At 36.6% G+C, this 25031-nt stretch overlaps 1 pseudogene across 1 annotated transcript; it reads right to left on the reverse strand.

Annotated features, from left to right (window-relative positions):
- Nucleotides 1-60: 60 nt before the first annotated feature.
- On the reverse strand, nt 61-24742 carry LOC111320371 (uncharacterized; annotated as a pseudogene). The gene is made up of 5 exons (XR_015989470.1): nt 24232-24742; nt 11735-12453; nt 7016-7039; nt 5862-6155; nt 61-3157 (listed from the first exon to the last, which is right to left on the reverse strand). The product of XR_015989470.1 is annotated as an uncharacterized LOC111320371 (transcript).
- Nucleotides 24743-25031: the final 289 nt, after the last annotated feature.

The following is a 25031-nucleotide window of genomic DNA, read 5'->3' on the forward strand; positions in this document are numbered from 1 at the left end:
CCTATCTTTGTAATAATTGGCTCGGCTCAAGAATGGCTCATAAATGAGTTCGAAATCGAGTAAGTGCAAGAAAACAAGCCTTTTTTCAGAAAATGCCAGAAGTGATTAACATGTAACTTCTCCCTATGATATCCATATATTATCTAGCAAACAGGTAATGAGAATTTAACACTTAGTACTACAAGTGCGTCTAACACCAAATTCTAGTAACTAATTAACTAGGAAATGTGTATCAACTAGAGGGGAGAATTTACAATCAGATCTTGAGAGTAAAAAGGTTCAGGCAATTAAACACACAAACCAAAGGTATAGAAAGCAATATATTCCCAGCGAGCAACCTATCAACAAATTCTTTATTCAATGCGATTCTATTTACAACAATCGTTTTATTTTACTCACATTGAGCTTTAGCAGTTCAAGTACTTTGTAACTCTCGTTGACCCAGAAAAAAAGATCTACAAAAGTTACTTTGAGTACCTATAATAATAAACTATCAAGTCCACAAAAACTATTAACGTTTTCAGGCTTCAAGCTGCTTTCACGACAGCCTTTTACCATAAAGTTCTACTATGATCAGTAATGATTCAAAATATTTTGTTTCCAACCATTTCGTAACTGTTCCTTTTTTAAGATTTAGCTTAAAATTAAGATCATTAAAATAAATTGGCGAGATCTCTTGTAAGCTAATGATGTAGATTAGTTTGACGCTGCTTCCCACTTTTACAGAAAGTGCTTTAAATAGCTATATTTCTAAATTGCAAGTTCAAAACCTGGTCTGTATTTCTCCACTATGGCTTGAACAGATTTTTTTTTTAACTCACTAATACTAAATATACTCCGAATATCTAGTCTGGTTAGCATACAGCTTGGATTCTGTAACGCTTCACATAGACTGGCAACACTGGTATCAGTGATCTTAATACTACTCAGATTTAGCGAGGTTAGCTTACAGCTTGGATGCTGTAAAGCTTCACATAGACTGGCAACACCGGTATCAGTGATCTTAATACTACTCAGATTTAGTGAGGTTAGCTTACAGCTTGGATGCTGTAAAGCTTGACATAGACTGGCAACACCGGTATCAGTGATCTTATTAAATTTCAGATTTAGTGTGCTTAGCTTACAGCTTGGATGTTGTAAAGCTTCACATAGACTGGCAACACCGGTATCAGTGATCTCCTTATCCCTCAGATTTAGTGTGGTTAGCTTAGAGCTTGGATGCTGTAAAGCTTCACATAGACTGGCAACACCGGTATCAGTGATCTTATTAAAACTCAGATTTAGTGTGGTTAGCTTACAGCTTGGATGCTATAAAGCTTCACATAGACTGGCAACACCGGTATAGTGATATTATTATTACTTATGACTGGTCCTACTATACTCAATTCAGACACAAGAGAGTGTTCATTGATCAGTGAATTACAGACTCGTTGCATTCCAGACATTGTTAGGTGGGCACCTACAAGTCTCAACTTCTTAACTGGGACGAATTTATCAGAACATTTGTCTTGTGCCTCTCTGGCTTCCTCTTTATTTAGTTCACTGATAATGTCCAACACAAATGATAATGCAATGCTGTCTACATCTGATAAACCTTCAAAATACATGACGCCGTCTGAACTACTGAACGCTTGCGGATGATTCCTGATAAACGTTTTAGCGAATTCTTTGTCTTGATACTCACTCAGACACTTTGCTCTGAGAAATCCAGTATCATTCCCTGAAACTTGACTACTGGTCAACAACTTTTCCATCAGTTCCTCTTTTCCCTCACTTGACAAAATGCCAGCCATGAATTGGAAAACCATTTCAGAGCATTTCTCGACTGGAATACAATTTTCCTTTACAAACCAATGGGCGGCTAAGAATTCTTGGACAGTGAGATGTGTGAAGCTGAAGTGTTTCGTGGTTCTGATCGAACCAGTCCTATAAGGCTGACCACAGTAAAGAAGACCGCTACCTTTCAGTTTGTTGACTTCTTCCAACTCAAAACCGCCTTCTATTTCGCTTTCATCAAAAGTTGGCTTCCTTTCAAGCAGAAGTTTTGCCGCTAGTTTTGATAATTTCTCTAATGTGGTTTTGATGACCGGAGGAGGCTTAAATTTGCTAGGAATTTCTTTCTGTCTGTATTCTGACTCAGAGCAGTGCTTAAGTTCAAAAATATCAATAAGTTTTGTGTAAATGTCGGTTGTTGAGACAGGAAGGTCACGAGGATTTCTTGTTTCGTTTAGAGTATACTCCATCTCGAAGCACAACAGATAACAGAGCATAGGAATATGAGCAAAACTGACTAGGTTCTCATTCTTCATGACATGTTCAAGCACAGCGCTCTTCATATTTTCCTTTTCATTAAAGTACTTTTCAATGTATTCTTTAACCTGTTGTGAAGAAAATCCCACAATTTCTACGTACCGTTTAAAACGGATTCCTCCCAGCTTATCCGATTCATCAGGCCGCGAGGTTACAACAACGACAGAACCTTTCAGTATCTCTCCCTTGATGAGTTTTGAACATAATGCGGCCACCGGCATTCCACATCTAGCGTCATTCTGATATTCTTTCCCCGAGTTTCCAGTGATATAATCTTGATGGGAATACTCATCATAGCCGTCAAGGATAATCAAAACTTCTTCGGGATGGTTTACAATATACTCAAATGTAACGTCATCTAATAATGAAGAAAAGTTTAGGATTTCGCGTAAGGTCACACGCTTTTCCTCAAGCAAATTCAATAGACGGAAAGTAAGCAAATAAGCAAATTTGAAATTTGGAATTTTAGTGTTTTCTCTTGCTTGGAATAATTTCTTGTTGGCCCAATCGCGAATCACCTTTTGGCAAAACAGAGATTTCCCAATCCCTGCTTTTCCAACAACAAGAATAGATTTAGGATTCTCCTGATCACTACTCGTGTCAATAAATATTTCATCGCAGTGCTTAACTGGAGTACCGCTGACTTTTCCGAAATACTCAAGTTCTTCACTCCTTGAATATGTCTCCGCATTCTTGGTGAGGTCTTTTCTTCCATGTTGTATGAGAAGATTAGTGAATATATCATCTGTTTTCGCGTTGGAAATGTTGTGAGAGGCTAGCAGTTTGGGTTGGAACTCCGTTTGGTCTCTAATAGAAGTCTTTAAAGCTGTAGTGTAGACACTTATGGCTGGAGGATAAAAGAGGGAAAAGATTTAATAAATAACAAGAACGCGAAGAAAACAGTCTAAGTACTTTAATTCTTACTCCACAAGGTTGAACTTTTAAAGCTGTTTTGTAGGGACTTACGGCTAAAGAAAAGGGAAAGGAAAATATCTTATTAATAATGTGAACATGAGGAAAATGCAGTTTAAATACTTTCTATTGAATTCAGCACAGGGAGATTAACTAGCACAGAGTTGAGTGCTTGAAAAGTGTCTATTGTGTCTATCAGATGACAAATCCATCCCTTTTGAAAGGATAGAAAGGGTTAATTCGTTAAAGCGTTATTCCTCCCTTAAAAGTCAAGTATATCATAGGGTAAACAAACCCTTTCGGGCGGCTGGTACATCAGCTGACAATGTCCACTACTGAGAGACTGCCTGAAAATGTGAATATTTGCCGAGTAAAATTGAAGATCAATTTGACGCGTGCTTTCAGAAATAAGAAGATCAATAACGCACGCTGTTACGCACGTTCGTAGAAAGCCATTTCAGTTTTCACTTAGTTTTATTTTTGTACAACAACGTCAAAGAAATGAAAGCAACCCTGTTGAAAAACGTTTGTTATCAATGAAATTACAGAATTTTTAGGCAAAGAAATACCCTATTTCAACGTTTTCTAAACTTTGGTACTTGCCTGGGGCAACTACCAAAATTAATTTAAAAATACCTTCTGTCTCAGCCAATTAGCATTCATTTGGTAACTTTTCCCTCAGTCTATGTTAAAAGGCCTAGAAGTGAAGTTTCGAGGGAAAATGTAACACCATTCGAGCAGTCTCCGAGCCACGAACATTATCAGCCAGCAAACCAGAAAAGGGTCCATTTATTTTGTAACCCTTCAGTTAATTTTCATATCGCGCGACAACCGCTCTTAAAAAGCCAGAGTTGATCTGACGGCGGATGAGTATATGCAACCAGCATTTTAATACCACTGTCACTGGACTCAAGAAAACGAGTGTGTTTTTCTTGTGTGCAAAAAAAACCAGAGATAAAAAGAGAAAACTTTGGAGCAGGCTTTTTTTTCCACTAGCTCTGTTTCTTTCTGACGGAAACAGAAGACAAGTATCGACGCAGACGGGAGTTATTGCCTGATAACTTAGGCATCCAATAAAATCGCACGAAAATTCAAGGTAGGTTGTAACTCGTAATAATTGTTAACAAATCTCTCCCTCCCCCTTTCGCTTGATAAGGTTGGTGACAACAACAATGGATTTCATAAAAAATTTATCCTTGAGAGGGAAGTGGAATGTAGTCAGAATAGGTTGACAAGGGTTGCGTAACGTATCATTAAGGACGCTTGACCGGTCCTGTTAAGTACTTACAGGCATGAAAGGTGGAAAAATCTACATTTCTCAAACTCCATCACACTTAAGACCCCTCGTAACTAATTTCAGAAATAGATATTTCCGTCAATTTTCAAAAACCAGACTTTTCTAATTCTTAATCTCTGGTAAGAAGGACTCCATTGAGTTTAAATATAAGTCAGTGAGGATCTCTCAAGTGCACGATATCTCAGATCTGGTTTACACTTACGCAGATTTCTTTTTCTGATTCGTGACCAATTCGGAAAATTTAGGTAATAGATGTCCCTAAAATACCAATTTGCAATAAAAACAGCGTTCCGACTTCGCCGCTACTTTGGAGATCAAGAAGGCCGCTGAGGTGGAGTTAAGAGAAGATTTTTGAATATGAATACTTTAAAACCATTTTTGAAGTTTTGAAGTTTACTTAACTTCATGAGAAAGTCTAAATCTGCAATTGACGACAAAATTGTCAACATATTACTCTTTCCTTTGCCCCCGTTAAGTTAACCTATTTGCCTGAACAGTCCCACGCTCTTAAAGAAATATTTACATCATCAAATGACAGATGTTGAAAAAGATGCTTTGACAATTGGTTCCGTTCTAATCTACATTGGTAGGACAGTCGAGGTGAAAGATCTGGTTAAAAACCGTTTCAAGGCGGAGCGTTGCTACATTCATCGATGTACGTAATGAATTCGAATTCCCTAGCGACATGGGCCTCCCCCTCCCCCACCCCCTTCAATAAACCAGAGGATGTCTTAGTTTTTTAATTAATTCTCTGAAACCTTGCAACCTGCTGGCATTTTTTTTTTAAGTACGAGGAGAGTGGAGGTGGAGTTGAAGAGCTCCAGAAGTAATTTGTATGGATTCCCAGGGAGGAACTAGGCAGGAAACATTTACCTAAAGGAATGTTGAAGGAGTGCTAAAAATGGATATCACAGGCATAGTTGGTAGAAGAGGAACTATGCATGTGGAACTAACGATAGGGTTGTAGAATTTTTAGGGGAGATCATCTGATGTGACTTGCAGGTAGCCTACAAGTTCAGAAAAAGTTTCGTATAGATTTGGCCTACAATGAGGTGGTACATAGTTGAAAAAATTTTTACAGTAGACATATATGCCAGAATATTAAATCATGACTTCATGTTCATATTATGGGACTCAGCGTTTTCTAAAAAGTTTGGCAAATCATTGTCTTTTTTTTAACAAGTGCTGCGGTATGAGTATTAAACCTATTGTCACAAAGTTTCTAAATTCCTTGTTTTACGAAAAGCAGTGTTACTCCTGGATTTAGGACCCAACTATTTATTTATTTATTTATTTATTTCATTTGCAACTATTCTACTCAAAGTTAAGGTATAGTACATACCACTCTTTGTCTTAAATGTTCTGACGTCTGGCTCACTGTCTCCTTCCTTGTTGACAGCAAACAGCTTCACTTCGTACTCTACGTCATACTCGAGACCAGTTATCTCGTAGTGAGTTTCCACAATGTTTCCCCGTTGAACCAGTTCTGTGGATTGTGTCATGGGTTGTTTCGTCCATTCCAGACGGTATTTAATGCTGCAATTACTGCTGTTAGCCTCTACTTCTGACCAGGTCACAGTGAAATCTTTGTCAACTTCACTTTCTACATTTGTGATGGTGGGTTTCTCAGGTAAACCTGTTCAAAATAATAATTCTTTTCAATTTTGTCTCTGATGAAAGTGAAATGTTTACTGTAACTAGATTCATCGCTGTGTGTAATGAATTTAAATTCCCTAGCAATACACCCCTCTTTAAATAAACAAGTGGATTTTTAGTTTTTTCAATTACTTTTCTGACTTTTGGCAACTTCCTGATTTTCTTTTAAGTAGAGGAGAGAGAGAGGGGGGGGGGGTGGGGCAGCAAAAAACGCAGAAGTAATTCTTAGCCCTCTTGGAAATTCACTGAAAAGGTACAAAGTTGGAAAAAATGCACTCAATAAACATCTCTCCCAAAATATTAAATCATGACATAAAGTTTGCAAAGTTATATCTAAACTGAACATGTTACTTCAAAGTAAGACAACAAGTATAATGATTGGTACTGAAATGTACAAGTAGAGTAAAGCAAGTACAAGTAGAGAAAATAGCACAGATGGTTCGGGTATGTGTTGAGTAAATAAAATGAACGCTACATTGACGGCATGTTTGTTTTTCACAATCCTTGGGCATGCACTCAATTGCATCAGCAAAAGCGCGCCCGAAAACTGTGTTCAGCCACCTTAACATCACCAAAGAAAGCAGGCAGTGAAAAATTACGTACTAGTTTGTGCAAACCTTTCAAAGTGGCAAAATGTGATGAAATGAAGTCTGTTCAATGGAAAGGGCTGCTAAGCCTAATCTACAAATTAATTAAAGTCTGAGACAGCAGGTAGGAAACAATTCTAAAAGTCTGACCCATTCTATGATTCACTAATCATTATATAACTACTGTATGTAGTGAGCAATAAACATCACTAAGGCTACAAGTATTTCAATCATGAGAACACGTGGAACTTACCTTGAGCAGGTAATTCATTGGCACCTAAATTATTCAAGAAACAAAAACAATGTTGTCAGTTTAACCCATTAACTCTGATGAGTGACCAAGACAGAATTTCTCCTTACAATATCAATACGACATCAAGCAGACAAGTGATGAGAATTAAGAAATATATCAACAAAGGGATTGTTGGTTGACCCAACACAAAGTTTTTCAAAGTAACATCATAAGAATTATGTGGCAGACAGTAGTGAAGACAATAATTACTAACGGAATCATAGGAGTATAAATGTTAAACCAATTTGTTCTAAAGACATTCACTTAAAATGGTCTAAAACCAACGTGATATAAATTTCAGGTTCCAAGAAAAAGGTAAAAAAAAAAACAACATAAATGTGTGAGCTGGCATCCATCACTTTCCTTCCCATTCCAAAAAGTTCCAACATCAAAATACAGTTGTACACATATCACTCAATAAGTCTTCTTTATTAGTTTAATCCTTTAAACAATGTCATGAGTGACCAAGACCAAATGTCTTCATACAATATCAATACAGTATCAACCAGACAAGTGATGAGAACGAAAATAAATATCAGTAAGGGATTAAAAATTCATCTCATACCAATTGATTTAAAGGAACATCATAAGAATTAATGGCAGATGGTAGGGAGAATTTCTAATGAGATCAGGGGAGTAAAACGGGTGAAAATAATTTGATGTGTTGCAAATTGGCCCTGGAATATTTTTCAAATCAGTCATCAAATCTCTTTTGCAGATTTCATTAGCCTCAGAGTGTCAGTTCTCCGTATTTTGGCAGTTATATAAACCAAATTATTTGGATATGTCAACAAAGTTGAAATGGCAAATTGGCCACCGTAACGATTACAAAAGCTGACATTTTGAGCGTGAGCCCTTTGTCGGAGCGAATAGAGGAATTGCGGGTTGTGTGTGCTTTTGAAGGCAGAAAATGGAGCTACGTTATATAAACCAAGCTAACTACAGAATACAGGTTTTCTCCTCACTCACAGAATGAACTGTTATCCATTGTTACATCCCTCAATGTAACCAAAAGTTTCTCCCTAACACTTACAGTAACCATTTAAACCATCTATTTTTCATTACTTACAGTAACCATTTAAACCATCTATTTTTCATTACAGTAATACTGCTGAATCATTCATAAAGATGACGGGAATAGAGGAAATTACTGCCAAACTAGGAAGCTTTGATTGTTGAATGAATTCTCCTTGTCAGTTCCCATTTAAATGTATAGAGAAAAGTATGAAGAATATGAATACGGTTATCAGGGTGTAAAGGTTTAAAGAAACCATGTTCAACTTACATGGGAATCAAAATTAGTGTAACTTGATTGATTTCCTATTTTGTAAACTGCTACTGAATGACTTCTGATTGCAATCCATACAAAAATATGCTGTGGAAACTTAGATCTAAATCACATCTATCCCTTAAAAAAAAAAGATTGAGACAGAAATACCTGCATTATAGTGAGGCCAATCTTGGAATATGACTGGATCACTCAAAATGTTGGCCACAACAGATGCCGCCATCACACAAGCAATTTGTTTCCATTTCTCACTTGAAGACTGCCTTTCATTTGCAAAGTCTTTGATGCCCTTGACTACCAGCCATTCTGTCTTAAAATCATGGGCTGCTGCAAACACTCCTGAAAAAATAAAACATTCATGAATGTCTCTTAACACTGACATGTCTTTTAACCATTATAAGCTTATTTCTTTGCATCCTTGTGATAATTATTGTTCAATTGAAGTTCACACAGATTCACACTCTAGCTTCTGGTAAACATCCACATCATAGAAAGAGTTTATTGTAAGTCCCTACATGCGCAACAAATGTTTACAAGAAAACTTGTACACCAAGACTGTAAAATTAATTTTCAGTTTACATTTCTCAAGAGACAAAATGTTATCAATTAGAGTTAACTCTTTCACTCCCTAGATCTAATTATCCTATAATGTTGGTTGGGAGAATTTGGTTTTGGATCCACTAATAATCCCTTTCTTGATATTTGTTCTATTCTTATTACTTGTCTGCTTGATATCATATTGATATTGGAAGGAGAAATTCTGTCTTGGTCAGTCTGGGGAGTTACAGGGTTGATAGCTGGGACCGTGACTATTTGTATTCCTAAAGCTTAACTCTATTTAACAAGATGAAAAACAATTCTTGACATCCTGAGGGAGCATTATCCAATCAGTCACCTTCACCTGTAAAAATACCCTAACACAAATTCACTATAATAAATACACATTATATAATTACTGCAAAGTTAGCATGCTACATGATATTTTTCTTGGACCAGCAGGGACAATTCCAGAGCAGTACGTGTTTTCAAAAACACTTGCTAGATGTGCTAACATCCTTTACATATGAATTACCAGTATTTTCATCCATATGGTTCTCACCTCCACCTTCCATTTCAACTGCAATTGCTTCAGGATGTCGGTCAATTATCTCCTTGTTTACCTCTGAGATACTCAGAACCACTCCATCACAGTGCACTTTGGCATTACATTCATTAGCATTTTGTAAAGGTGCCTTCCACCCATCAGCCATATGTTTGATCAGATTACCAATATCTCTGCTGGGGGGAGTTTGGTGTGCAGCTGTTATCAGCTTTGATGAAACAACCACATCTCCTAGCTTGACCTCTCCGTTGTTCAAACCACTACAGGCACCAACAGAAAAAGTAGCCTTGGGTCTAAGTAGAGAGATGGCATCTTTTGCAGCAGAAAAAGAGCCCCCAGGAACATCTGAACCTTTGGAGCACCTCATCAATGCAATTTTCAGTTTCTTTCCTTGACCATCACCTGTGCAGCCAAAGTACACATAGCCAATACTGTTGTGGTAACTCTTAAAGGGTTCCTTCAGGAAGGCAAAGCAGCTTAAGAACTCACAGTCCTCCACTGTTATTAACAGAATATCAACAGGGAGTTCAACATTGCTCCAAGCAGAAGAGGTATCTGGAAGATCACTCATTTTTGGAAGTTTAACACTGAGCTCTAGCAGGCTGACATTGGTTTTCAATGCTGATCTATTTTCAGCACACTTAATTTCTGTCTCTGTAAGGGAAAAATATGAAATTTTTACCGATAGTAAATTTCATCCCAAATACAAATTCATTCAAACATTGTCTGAGAAGGATTTCTTTGAAATTTACACATAGTATGAGAACTGCTTTCAGTTCAACACTATGAACTTAGCCCTCACATGAACTTAACAAAATAAATTTCGAGAAAATTATATTTAATTTACTTATAACAAAAATGTATGCTCCGGGAAGAACCATGACATGACTTTGAACTCCAAAATGGACACTCAGATAAAAATTGAACCTCTACAATGCTTTCAGATTCCAAAAAATAAGATTACCATTAAAAATTTGCCTTGAAATGCACCTTAAATTCAACTTTGAGCACATTTGCAGACAAGTTTCAAAACATTAAGCTACTCTAGACTTCCAATTCTCAAAATACCTGCCTGTCAGTATGTCACAATTTCAAGCATAATTTTAAAATCCTTTACACTCTAACATCAGTATGCATATTCTCCATACTGTTCTCTTTACATTTCCCGAGATGCTGATGATGAGAATTTATTCAACAATCAAGAGTTTCTTTAATTATAGCCAACATTTCCTTTACTCTTGGGAACATAATTGCTACTTTTGTCTGGCTAGTGTCAAGCTTGTTTCCTAAATTGCATATGATTTTCTTAGTCTGGCTCTTGCAAGGGTTGATTATGACTCATTTCCCACTCTGTCTGGTTCTGTTCTTGTCTGGCTGATGTAAGGCCTGTGTGTGGTCCAAATGTCAGGCCATATTCAAGCTCTTGTTTGGCCACACATAAGTGAGGCTTTTTCAATACTTCTACTAGTGTCAGAGAAAATTTGCTTTAAGCGCAGCAAATGAAATGTTCCCTGATGTTAATAACATGAGAGGGCGTTAGAGGAGTTTAAGTCTTTGGAATATAAAAAAAGCCTAAAACATTTCAGTACATTATAATAACCAGTTAATATTCTTGGAAAGTTTTGTAACAAATCTGTAAAATCTACATAACCTATTAACTCACTTAAAGTTTGGGAATCCACAAAACTTAAGCCCAAGGTTTGGCTCCTAAGACTCCTAGACATGGTAAACGAATGGCAAACTATGATAGCGTATGTACAATATGCATGTACTATGGTGACATATGATAAACTATCCTCTCACTGAATTGATCATCGATGATGGTGGCCTAACTGTTGCCTAATGGCAAACCACTCTCAATCACACAAAATATTTAAATCATTGAAATTGGAGCTGGTGGATAAAGTTTATGGTAAAAAAGCAAAGGAGTAGCTTACATTTAATATGAAACCTTTAGCTAGTTGTTAATAACTATCCTAACAATAAGTTTTTCTTTAAAAATTTCTTTATCATTCAATGATTTCTTTCTATTTTTTTCTCACCAAACAACAGATAAATGTTTAAGCTGCTGAATATGCAGGAAAATTTGCAAAATTTTCCCTCTAAAGGTCTACAGTTACCTTAATGTTTGACTTGGGGTGATTTTGTGGGGAGAAGTCCTGTGACAGTCACTCTGAGGTATCAAAGAGTTAAATTGCAAGGGAAAATCTTACAGTGTCTGGAGCTTACTTTGCCTTTCAACACTACAGAATAAGTTTAAAACTCAATATTAACCAAAATTTACACACACCTCCCATTCCTGAGTTTTGTTCAGAAATGTCAATAGCACCCTCCATGTTCTCTTCCTTCCCAGCTTTTTTAACCATTTCATCTTTCTGTAATTTGCTTGCAATACAGTCTTCATCTTTCAATTACTCTCTAAGGAGCTCTCGGTAGTGTTCTTCAGGATCAGCATCAATACAATAGGATGCAATATGATTGATAACATCCCCATATGAGGCCCCTCCAATACGCAGAAAGGTGTCTTTGATGTTGTTCCAGTACAAACTAAAAGTGAAATTGTCTACTGAAGCAACAGAAGCATGACTGTACACTATCTGCCTGAAGAACTTGAGGCGGGTGATGTCAGCTTCTGGAGAGGTGTCTGATCCTGAAGGAATGTTATTCCAGCCAGAGGCAGGGAAAGTCACACTAAAGATATTCCTCAGAAGAAGTAGAAATAGTGAGCTGTCAAAGTCTCTTGAAGAAACTGAAGATTTGAAGGCAGGATATAGTTTACCCCACTGGGTGTTACTTAGGACTCTTTTCTTTCAAAGTGTTTGTAACGTTGCATGATTTGAGGGATCAGTCAGGGCTGCGTGAAGGTTTTCTGGTGGACAGACCCTGTCAAAGATTCCCCTCAACACGCATGATCCCACATGGACGAGAAGGTGACAGAGCCTGGCATAATTAGAAGTTTCCTTGGTAGAAGGAAGTGCTGGGTTGGTAGAAGCCATGAAAACATGTTCTCTGTGAAGAAATGGTTATAATTAATGTACAGAAGGCAACATTACAAAACACACACAAAAATCATAATAACTTTGCAACACCACGATATCCATCAACCTACACATCAAAGAAAACTATGACCAACTTGTGGATAAAATAAACTAGAAATAAACACATTTGTTAACTTGCTTCAGTTGTGAACTTAAAAGTCTCTCAGGTGTCTCCAGTATATAAAAGTGGAGATATACCAATTACTAACTCTCTCACCATTCAATAAAGTACTTGAAGGACTTGTTTATAACCAACTATATTCCTTCATAGAAAAACACCAAATTTTATACAAATATCAGTTTGGATTCAGGAAAGGATACTCCACTGAACAGGCTATTCTTGAAATTACAGACAACTTTAGGCTTGCAAATTGATAGAAAGCAGTTAAGTCACATGTGGTCTGTTTCTTGACTAACTGTAAATTAGGCCTTTGACACAGTAAATCACAACATTCTACTTTCTCTTCATGTGGCATTTGAGGAGTCTTGCATAGATGGTTTGAGAGCTATTTTCAAAACCATAGCCAATTAATGGCTTATACTATTTTGCGAAACGAAACGAAACGAAACGAAACGAAATTGTACTATTTTGCGAAACGAAACGAAACGAAACGAAATTTTGCGAAATGGCGTTTTTTCGCCTTTATTTAGCAAATATGTCCTCTTCGTCCGAAACAAAATGTTTCCACTAATATTATAATCAATATTTCTAAGAGCCTGGTCACCTCTCATTTCATTGACCATAGTAGAATTCGCTTCGCAAAGTAGTAATTTTGACAGAATTACTATTTTGCGAAATGGCGTTTTTTCACCTTTATTCAGCAAATATGTCCTCTTCGTCCGAAACAAAATGTTTCCACCAATAAAATGATCAATGTTTCTAAGAGCCTGGTCACCTCTCATTTTATTGACCATAACAGAACTCGTTTCGCAAAGTAGTAATTTTGACAGAATTACTATTTTGCGAAATGGCGTTTTTTCACCTTTATTCAGCAAATATGTCCTCTTCGTCCGAAACAAAATGTTTCCACCAATAAAATGATCAATGTTTCTAAGAGCCTGGTCACCTCTCATTTCATTGACCATAACAGAACTCGTTTCGCAAAGTAGTAATTTTGACAGAATTACTATTTTGCGAAATGGCGTTTTTTCGCCTTTATTTAGCAAATATGCCCTCCTCGTCCGAAACAAAATGTGTCCACTAATAAAATGATCAATATTTCTAAGAGCCTGGTCACCTCTCAATTTATTGACCATAATAGAACTCGTTTCGCAAAGTAGTAATTTTGACAGAATTACTATTTTGCGAAATGGCGTTTTTTCGCCTTTATTTAGCAAATATGTCCTCTTCGTCCGAAACAAAATATGTTCACTAATAAAATGCGCAACACAATCCCTGAAGTTAATTTACTAGTCGTGCTATTGATATCGCTGACTCGCACATTTCACGCCTTCTTAAGTGGTTAGTTTAAGGCCTGGAACAAAGTGTTATTCCTGTGGGAAATTAATTATTGGCTATAAATTTGTCACACATGCTGCCGCTGAATCAAAATTTGGCACCATAAAGAACTCATCGTACTTAAGATTTTAAATTGTAAATATTTAGTTAATAAGTCACGACGTATGTCATTAATTTAACTAGAAGTCGTAAATTATTGCAGAGTTGGTGGCCAGTGTTCTAATTATTTCTAACGCTTCACGTTTGGAATGACCGTCCATTGCAGTTAAGTAAAACATTAAGAGGAAAAATAACATTGCTGATGCCAAAAATAACTCGTGAAATATCTAAAATTATAATTTTAAACTTCGCGTGCATTCGAAAGTTAGGCCCAGTTCAAACGTCGATCGTTTCGTGAGCCAAACCAAATTTTAATTAAGGCCAACCCAAATTATTTAGAAGGACTCAATTGATTCAAACGCCGATCTTAATTCCAGCCGAACTCAATGAACACTTGATGTTTGGTCAAACTGCTAGGAAAATACGTTATAAGGTGACCAGAGGTGACCAGGCTCTTAGAAATATTGATCATTTTATTAGTGGAAACATTTTGTTTCGGACGAAGAGGACATATTTGCTAAATAAAGGTGAAAAAACGCCATTTCGCAAATAGTAATTCTGTCAAAATAACTACTTTGCGAAACGAGTTCTATTTTGGTCAATAAAAAAGAGGTGACCAGGCTCTTAGAAATATTGATCATTTTATTAGTAGAAACATTTTGTTTCGGACGAAGAAGACATATTTGCTAAATAAAGGTCAAAAAATGCCATTTCGCAAAATAGTAATTCTGTCAAAATTACTACTTTGCGAAACGAGTTCTGTTATGGTCAATAAAATGAAAGGTCACCAGGCTCTTAGAAATATTGATCATTTTATTAGTAGACACACATTTTGTTTCGGAAGAAGAGGATTTATTTGCTAAATAAAGGCGAAAAACGCCATTTCGCAAAATAGTAATTCTGTCAAAATTACTACTTTGCGAAACGAGTTCTATTTTGGTCAATAAAATGAGAGGTGACCAGGCTCTTAGAAATATTAATCATTTTATCAGTGCACACATTTTGTTTGGGACGAAGAGGACATATTTGCTAAATAAAGGTGAAAAAACCCCATTTCGCAAAATAGTAATTCTGTCAAAATTACTACTTTGCGAAACGAGTTCTGTTATGGTCAATAAAATGAGAGGTGACCAGGCTCTTAGAAATAATGATCATTTCATTAGTGGACACATTTTGTTTCGGAGGAAGAGGACACATCTGCTAAATAAAGGCGAAAAACGCCATTTCGCAAAATAGTAATTCTGTCAAATTTACTACTTTGCGAAACGAGTTCTATTTTGGTCAATAAAATGAGAGGTGACCAGGCTCTTAGAAATATTGATTATTTTATTAGTGGAAACATTTTGTTTCGGACGAGGAGGGCATATTTGCTAAATAAAGGCGAAAAACGCCATTTCGCAAAATAGTAATTCTGTCAAAATTACTACTTTGCGAAACGAGTTCTATTATGGTCAATAAAATGAGAGGTGACCGGGCTCTAAGAAATATTGATCATTTTATTAGTGGACACATTTTGTTTCGGACGAAGAGGACATATTTGCTAAATAAAGGTGAAAAAACGCCATTTCGCAAAATAGTAATTCTGTCAAAATTACGACTTTGCGAAACGAGTTCTATTATGGTCAATAAAATGAGAGGTGACCGGGCTCTTAGAAATATTGATCATTTTATTAGTGGACACATTTTGTTTCGGACGAAGAGGACATATTTGCTAAATAAAGGTGAAAAAACCCCATTTCGCAAAATAGTAATTCTGTCAAAATTACTACTTTGCGAAACGAGTTCTATTATGGTCAATAAAATGAGAGGTGACCAGGCTCTTAGAAATATTGATTATTTTATTAGTGGACACATTTTGTTTCGGACGAAGAGGACATATTTGCTAAATAAAGGTGAAAAAACGCCATTTCGCAAAATAGTAATTCTGTCAAAATTACTATTTTGCGAAACGAGTACTATTATGGTTGATAAAATGAGAGGTGATTAGGCTCTTAGAAATATTGATTATTTTATTAGTGGACACATATTGTTTCGGACGAAGAAGACATATTTACTAAATAAAGGCGAAAAAACGCCATTTCGCAAAATTTCGTTTCGTTTCGTTTCGTTTCGCAAAATAGTACAATTTCGTTTCGTTTCGTTTCGTTTCGCAAAATAGTATAAGCCCCAATTAATATATTAAAATTGACTTCACAAAATCTGTCAATGAAAATATAACATGTACAGTAGTGTAGTATAACTCAAGGTTCAACTTTAGGTCCACTTTTCTTTCCACTTTATGTTAATGATTTACCAAATTGTACTGATAAACAGTGCAGAGCTTTGCTGATGATATCAACTTGTTCTTTACTAGTGACAACCCACATAACCTTGACTCTGTTATGAGTCATGAGCTAAAACAAATCTATATAAATACTGTGCACGAAATAAGTTATCTATTAATTTTGCAAAAACTAAGTTAAACTACATGTTAATTTCATCTCCTAGACACCACCCTACAATAAATATTGAAAACATTGAACCAAAAGATTAACACCTGGGAGTCTATATCGATAAGCACCTAAATTGGCAGCCACAGATACAACATATAAACAACAAAATAGCAAAAATGCTGAGATTCTCACCAAATAAAGATATCACATAGATTGAAATATAATAAAACAACTATACTATGCTTTGATATGGTCCTATTTAAGCTATGGCATTATTGCCTAGGGCTGTGCCATCAATGCTAAACTTAATTGTCTCTGTACTAAGCAGAATAAATGTCTCCAAAGCATCTTCTTTTCACAAGCAAGGGAGAGTGCTAGTCCCTTTTATAAGGGAAAGTGCTAGTCCCTTTTATAAACTGTTAGGAATTTTAAAATTGAATGGTGTATACAAATTCAGAATATGCTGCCTTGCACATAAGATTAAGAATAGAACTGATAACATTCCAGATGTTTTCCTTGATGTCCTGACCCCAGCATGCAAAAAACATAATCATAATACGAGATTTGCTGGTAATTTCAATTTTTTAACACCAAGAGTATCCACTTACATGGGAAGATCATCATTCAAATACTCTGAATCAAAGATCTGGGAAACCGTGCCCACCAATCATAAATATATGTCCTACAATACCTTTAAGAAGAATGGAAAGATCAACTTTTGCATAATAAAATTTGACTATTTTGCTGTACTTTAGTTTACTGCTGATTTATTTAGTATAGGCTGCTATTTATATGGTGTCCAACTAGCAAGCTCTTGCTACCTTGGACACCATACACATCTCAACCTTATTTTTATGGCCAAATACAACCTTTATTTTTTTCTCATTCTCTTATCTGTAATATAAACCCTGTAAATATCATTTATAGTGTGAAGTAAATAATTGAATTGAATTGGAATTGGCAGTCTTATAGCAAAACTTGCATTTAAATATCAAAGTGACTAAAAGAACTCAAAAAAAGTCCCAAGGTTTTTTCAGTCAGACACACTTGGTGATTTTGCTCGAGAGCTTCCAGTAAGTCATGGAAAAATCCAGAATAATGGTTACCATCAAACTTCACAGAATAATAGATGCATACCTCCGACAGTTCACAAAAACAATACAAGAAAATATTCCACTTCATTAAATTTGTTTCCAAACTTCATCATATTTAGACCCTGCAAATCCACATCGTTATTCACTTGCACAATCTGAATTGCATTTATTTTCCATTGTTTGCCTCAGAGTTGCTCAATTAATATTTGCATTGAAACGCAATGATTTTTGTTCAAAAGGTTTTCTCCTGGTTCTATTTGATAACAAACCTCTAAATTTCTCTGTGTTGGAAACAATATACATTAGAGTGCATTTTATGTGACTGAAAGGTTTTTCACTGATTGAAATTAAAGATAATTAATGTGATGAGCAGCAAATTCCACAAGTTTTCTTAAGTAAGAAAAGTAGAGAATCATTTTTGTCTGTTATAAAAGTGCTGCCAATATCACATTAATTAAGATCATTCCATGATGATGGCATCATTCTCAGGTGAGCCAATGTCAAAAATTACCACAGTGTCAATCAACAGTGTCTATATACACCCGAGTAAGTGAATGAGCTTGTTCCAAGCATTTTCAATCACTTGCTTGCTTTCTTCATTGTTCTTTAAGGCTTTTGTTTCTGACTCCAGGCAAGTCATCTCCTTAGCAAATATCCCTCACACACAACAGTCATAATTAATATTACCTACTAAATTTTACAAGATGGAGGTAAAGTCAAGAAAGTGTCTTAGAAATGTTATTGGAGTGTCAGGCTGTTTGTTTTGCAATCACAAAAAAAGGAAATACAAGGCATGTTAAACTTAGGTGCTATCAAAGGGAGAGAATGTTACCAATATGTTGGCCAGCACGGCATGCTAAATCTGGTACGAGGCACAAAGACAAACTTTCTCATTCATAAATCTGCTGCAAAATTCTGATGGGCCTGGAATATATAACCCTGCTTGTTTGAAGCTAGTTACGTATCATTATGCAAAGTTTCATGTACAATATCTCTGGATTTAATGATCTTGATGCTGAGATTTTGGGCTTTTCAAAAAAGATATCAAAGCCAGGGTCAGGAATTTTTTACCCTTCTGCCTCCCCTTACGCAATGCTGTTTCCAGCGAGCGCTTTCACACTAGGTTACTCATTGCCCTGGCCACAGTACAATCTTTTCCCATAACTCTTCCACATCAGACGATGAGCAACATAAATAATTAATAAAGATTGTTACCAATCAAATATGGAAACAACTTTAATTAAAAAAACACCATCTGTAACAAATGTATATCGATGTAACAACATCTTTGTAAAATTACCATTAAAAAACCTGAGGGATTTGTTTGTAACTAAAATAACATGATTACTATTTAACAAGACAATATAAACTGTATTTTATCATATTTTGTTTAACAATCATTGGCTACAGCCATTCCTGTTACATTCAACGAATTTCTCTTCATACCAAACTAAACTTTGGTGCAAAATCTTGTAGGGCCCATGCATTTACAGAATACAAAGCCTTAAGAATGACAAGCAAGAAGGAGCCTTAATTCCCACAACAAAGTTTCTAAAAGGATTTGATTCTACAAAGAACACACCCCCCAAGGACACATTGAGTGATTGGGAAAGAAATTCCATTTAAGAAGGAGAGAAAGTCAAAATTTGTTGGTTTGATCCATCCTCTTGTATCTCTAATATATATTGGTGGCCGCAATTAGATGTCACATGATGATTGATGGTCTGCAAGCATTTTCCAGGAGCAAAACAATATTAAACTATAATATTTTTCATGTATTTCATGGTATAAAGTTTAAATTTAAAAAAAAATTAATTTTGCAATGGCTAAATAATGCCTCGCATCCCTTGCTGACTTGCACTTTGCAATGACCCAAAGGATGACAACATACTTAGGCTTGCTATATAGAAAAGATCACAACTAAAATTACCCTACGTAGGCTTCAAAGAAGTTAAAATATGAAAAGGAGAAAAATTATAATGACACCACTTTAAGACACAAATTCCGGGCCTTCAATACATTATGTTGATCCAACCTCAACAATATAGGCACCCTATTCCAAGATAAAGTTCCTCAAGCTTACGATATGTCCATGAGTACAAAACAAGTACATATTAAGCCAACTATGCTTCATTTTGTTGTTAGAAACAAATGTTAATTCACTTTGTTGTAAGCAATGAAAAATGCTTGTTAGAAATGAACAATGCCTTTAGAATTGTTACTCAAACACATATTCCGATTTTCCTCATATAATCGATGGCGTTGTTAGAAAGCTAGATTAAGGTCATCAAGCCTAGGACACGTCCACGAGTACAAACCAAGTACATACCAAACAAGCAACTCTTCAATTTGTTGTTAAAAACAAACCCCGCTTCCCTTGGTTATTAGAAACGAACAACACTAATTTTCAATCTTAAAGGTGTTGTCAGAAACAAAGAGCACGTTTAATTAGTGATTAAGATTTCTCAACTTCATTGTGTATATTTACAGTCTAATAGCCTGATCTTTTAAGTATTTGTTTCTTCAGGTGACTTGACCCTTTTGTTCAGGCAACATGACCAAAAATTTTGGGCAACATGACTCAGGTTTCAGGCAACATGACTTTGGGCGAAATGTCTTTCAGGCAACTTGACTGGTTACCCTATAGCAGCAGTTTGCCATATGAAACAATAATTCCAGTGTGTGAACCAAATGTTAAATTTGTTTGTGCAAATGTCACCCTGAATGTGTGAGACTCAAAGGGCTGGCTAAAAAGCTGCAGTTTAAGGTATTTCTGGTTTAGCGGCGATAGGTTGATGAACTGAGTCGAATCTCACATTGAATACAAACACCACGACATAGAGTTAAATGATGTTATTCTTTAATGAGGTCCAACACGTAAAAACTGAAACAAGGATGCAATAACCAAGCTAAAACTTAACTATAGCTTAATCGATTCAAGGCACGATAAGTAAAATCGCTAGCCAATCCGAATAGTAAACATTATACAAGAAGAAATAAGTATATCGCGAAATCAGTGAATGTCGGCGACTGAACCGATGAAGTAAGAGATAAAAGGAATTCAAATGACAAACAACGTTAGAGCGATTACAATAAGTAATATAAAGGGCCCACCTCTATCCCGATCTTGGGGCCAAAATGTGCACAAAACCAAACAGAAACGAGAAATCTACAAAAACTTTGGGTGCTATCGTTTTGTAATGGAGCACAGTTGAAATATGAAAGCACGAGGTCCGCTCTATGCTTACTGCGCATGACTTGTGACGTGACCAAAAACTAAGTAACACAAGGGTAACACTACATCTGGAGTTAAGGTATACATGTATCAACAGTTTCTGTAAAACTGAAAACCATGAAATGTTATCATATAATGTACAACAGGCCAAGAGTAAATTATACCGCCGCCCAGTTAGCCCAAAGGATAGTGCGCTGGACCGTTGTGCAGGGAGTTGAGGGTTCGAGCCCCGGACGGACCAACACTCAAGGTCTTAAAAAATTGAGAAGAATTTGCTACCTTTCTATAACATCTGGAAATGGTTAGATATTCTAGTCTTCTTGGATAGGGACGAATAAATGGAGGTCCCATCTCCCGCAGGGTTGGGGGTAGGAGACATTAATTTCCCATGCACGAGATTACTGTGTTATAGATGTCCTCCCCGGGGTGGGATGGTGGGTACAAAGGGGTTAGGTGTCAATTGGGATGAAATTTCTGTTCCTTTCTCCTGCCACTCCCGTGGCAAATGGATTAAACTAAACTAAAAATTGATTTTAAATAACTTAAAAAAACACATTTCCATTTTAGAAGCACAAGAAGAGGTCACTGCAACCTTGTATACATACATACAAACATAAACTTTATTTCCGTTCGCATTTATGAATAGCACTACATGTGCTAGTATCTCCGAGCATATAACTACAAACAAATGACAATAGTTTTAAAATTGAAATACTCTTTTAAAACCTCATATAAAAATGCTAATAATTATATACTAATCCCCACTAGATATATAACTCCTAATGGCACGTTTAAAAGCTGCTAGACTGTCTGACACTCTTAATTCATCTGATAAGCTATTGATCCATGCAGAGGCAGCAAGATACCTGAAAGAGTGAAGTCCAAAAGTTCTAGTCTTCACCGCTGGTATCTGGAATTTCCTTCTACCCCTTAAATTATATGCACTTTGACTGCGCTCTTTGGGAAGTGATGCGATATACCCAGGAGCCATGTTGTAAAGGCCTTTGTAAACCATACTTAATATGTCCTGGACTCTTTTATCTTTTAGTGATACCATATCAAGCCTGTTCAGTAAAGCTGAATACGAACTTGATCTGTCTCCAAGGACTAGCTGAAGCACTCACTTATTTACTATCTCTAGCTTATTAGAATTCCATGCTCCACAATAATGCCATACAGCACTAAAGTACTGAAAGATAGGTTGTATAAATGCCCTGTATACATGCAACCGTATGGATCCAGAGAGAAGATTTCCAAAACGACCAATGACCATAGACAGGTTATTGACCCTATCGCATAATTATATGGGATACATGCTTCGAAAAACTAAGTTTTGAGTCAACATTAATTCCTAGTAGATCTATATCATCATGCTGCTCGATTCTCACCCCATCAACTATAAATGAAGAATTAATATCAGTTTCTCCGAGTATGAGAGAATAAAATTTACTTGGATTGGCCATAAGACCGTTATACCTAAACCCATTGACAGCAATCCATAGTTCACTATTCATCCTATCATACAGGGCAAGGTGATCCCTATCCAAGCTATATAACTGCTGATCATCAGCGTATGCATTAAGCTTAACTTTTGTAGTAAAATAGAAAATATCATTTAAGAATATGTTAAAAAGTAATTAGGGTCCCTGTGGCACACCTCTGTAATTATGCTCCCACCTGGAAAACTCATTGCCAATTTTTACCCTTTTTTAACCAATTTTTACCCAATTTTTTGTTCAGTTTTAATTCCACGGGACCTAGTTAATTTTTCAATCTTTTGCCTACATGATTGTGAGTAAAAACTTGAATTTTTCATCATAACAAGCAACTGCAGCAGTCCGATTGGGGTAAGCAGATTCCCTTCAAAATATGTGTTAGTTATTTTCAAGATTCCAATCACAGCATGTTTTCTCGTTACGAATTACAAACGGCAGGGAAAACAATACAAGTATCTCTTCAATTTTCCAATCAAATGCAACCAGATTCTAGAGAATAATATCTGGATGATAGGTCAATTACCATCAAACACTACTGAATATAAAAACATTTTACAGTGCGTTGCTTGGCACAAGTAAACAAACGGTTACCAAATATGAAGATGTCTTAAACACGAAGGCACGCTATAAAAGAAGAGCTGCCTTAGGTATCTCTGGACCATTTTTTGTCAATCAACCGTCGTGTGATGTAGAACTCTTAGAGTCAAGTCAGCTTGAGCTATAGTTAATCCAAAGCAGTGATCAGCGGGCGCATTCCTCAAAATTGTTTTATGTTTTGATCACAATACAAGAGTTTTATTTTGTGTGGAAGGTGCGGTGGCCTCATGGTTGTGTGCTCGACTCCGGATCAAGCGGTCTGGGTTCGAACCTCGGCCGGGACATTGTATTGTGTTCTTAGGCAAGACACTCTACTCTCACAGTGCCTCTCTTCACCCAGGTGTATAAATGGGTACCGGTGAATTTAATGCTAGGGGTAACCCTGTGATGGACTAGCATCCCATCCAGGGGGGAGTAGAAATACTCCTAGTCACTTCATGCTATGGAAACCTGAGTTAAGTGCTGGCCTGACGAGCCACATGGCTCACGTATAGGCTTTACCTTTTTTACTTTTACATGAATTTTTGAGATTTGTTTTTCCTTTCTCTGATGGAAACTGTCTTTATTTGTGACAGTAAATTTGAAATCGAAGTAGGTGGTTCACACGTTACATCATTGCCACCATGCTGGTGGAAGTAAACAATAGATATCTCATATTTAGCTCCTTTTGTTCCGTCTACCAGGTACCTAAGGGAACTCTCCTTTTACATCGCACCTTCGTGTTTAAACGAGCAAGCAGAAGTGCCATTTCATGGCTAGCAGTCAAAACAATCCAGCCAAAATAATAAATAATACGCTAATTGACTTGAAACTGCTGAATAGAGAGATCAAGTACAACCATTCACAGCAAATCGCAAAATACAACCATGGGAAAGATTTCCGATAACCCTAAACCAGTCAAAACAAAGGTGTAATCCCGAAGGTAATCTGTTGTTTTGCCTCTGCTTTCTTTCATCGAAGAATTGTGTGCATAATTAACGAAGTATGGGATTACACGGAAATCTTGCCCGAACAATTGTCTCCTGCAAACAGAAAGTGCTGACCGAAGCACAAAGCTACGATTTCTATAAATCTGTCTTTTATAACAAATGTTTCACGGCTAGAAGCAGAAAAAATCCAGTCAAATTCGTAAAAATGATAACGAATAAGTGAATCGACACAACAAGTTATTGAATAAAGGGGTATCAAGTATAGCTATGCGCACCAATTCGTAAAATACGAACAGCTCTACGACAAACAGGAAGTTCGAAGCACCAAGTAGCCGCGAGAGTTAAGACAATTCCCTCGCTAGTAATAAAAAGTTAAAACGTATGTATCTGGTAAATGAATGAATTTACCTTGGCGAGAATCGTCCGCTTAGAAAACGTCAAACAAGTCTTTCGAAGCAGAGATCAACCGCACCTTACCCTTCACCTCAGATGGAGTCAACTGCGAAACTGGTTGCCAGGGTTGTGCCCAAATCCCATTCAAAGTCACGCATCAGTACTAACTTCACTAGGGCCCAGTTCAAACGTCGAATTTCACATTCGCGATCGTCATCTTGACTTTTCTTCATGACACTAGTACTTTGACTTCAGTGGTTCAGGTTCCATCATTTCATTGAAATACGACTCACAGATTTTCGTTCTTTCCACCTGAAGTGTCCTCTTCGTTTTCGAAAACTGAACACCTCATACAAAAGTAATTACCGCTTGACAAACAAGTACATTTTGTGTTTGCGAAGCAAGAAACACAGATTCCTTCGTCTCCCGCCATTTATTTGTGCTGTTTTGGCTGTTTTTCACGCGGCCAAAGGATAAAGAAGAGCTGACAGAAAGAGAATGTTGGACTTCAGCGCGGAAACTCTCGGAAACTCGGATATTGTCATGGCAACCTTGTTCTCAGGGTCTCTCATCTTCCCTCCCCTACTAAAGATGAGAGACCCTGGGAACGAGGCTGGACTCCTATGGTTGATTTTCTATCCTGTTGCTTCGAGGCGTTCTTTCCTTTGCCACTTTGCTTTTGCATATCAACTTCCAAAAACTTTGAGCTTTCCCTAAATATTTTCGAAAATTATTTTTCTCGTTAAAAACTGTGGAAATAGGAAAATGTCTCGGTTTTAAATGCCGGCTCCTTCTTGTTTTCGCAAATTTCGCTG

This window comes from Stylophora pistillata, chromosome 7 (assembly GCF_964205215.1).
Source record: "Stylophora pistillata chromosome 7, jaStyPist1.2, whole genome shotgun sequence".
Classification (NCBI taxonomy): domain Eukaryota; kingdom Metazoa; phylum Cnidaria; class Anthozoa; order Scleractinia; family Pocilloporidae; genus Stylophora; species Stylophora pistillata.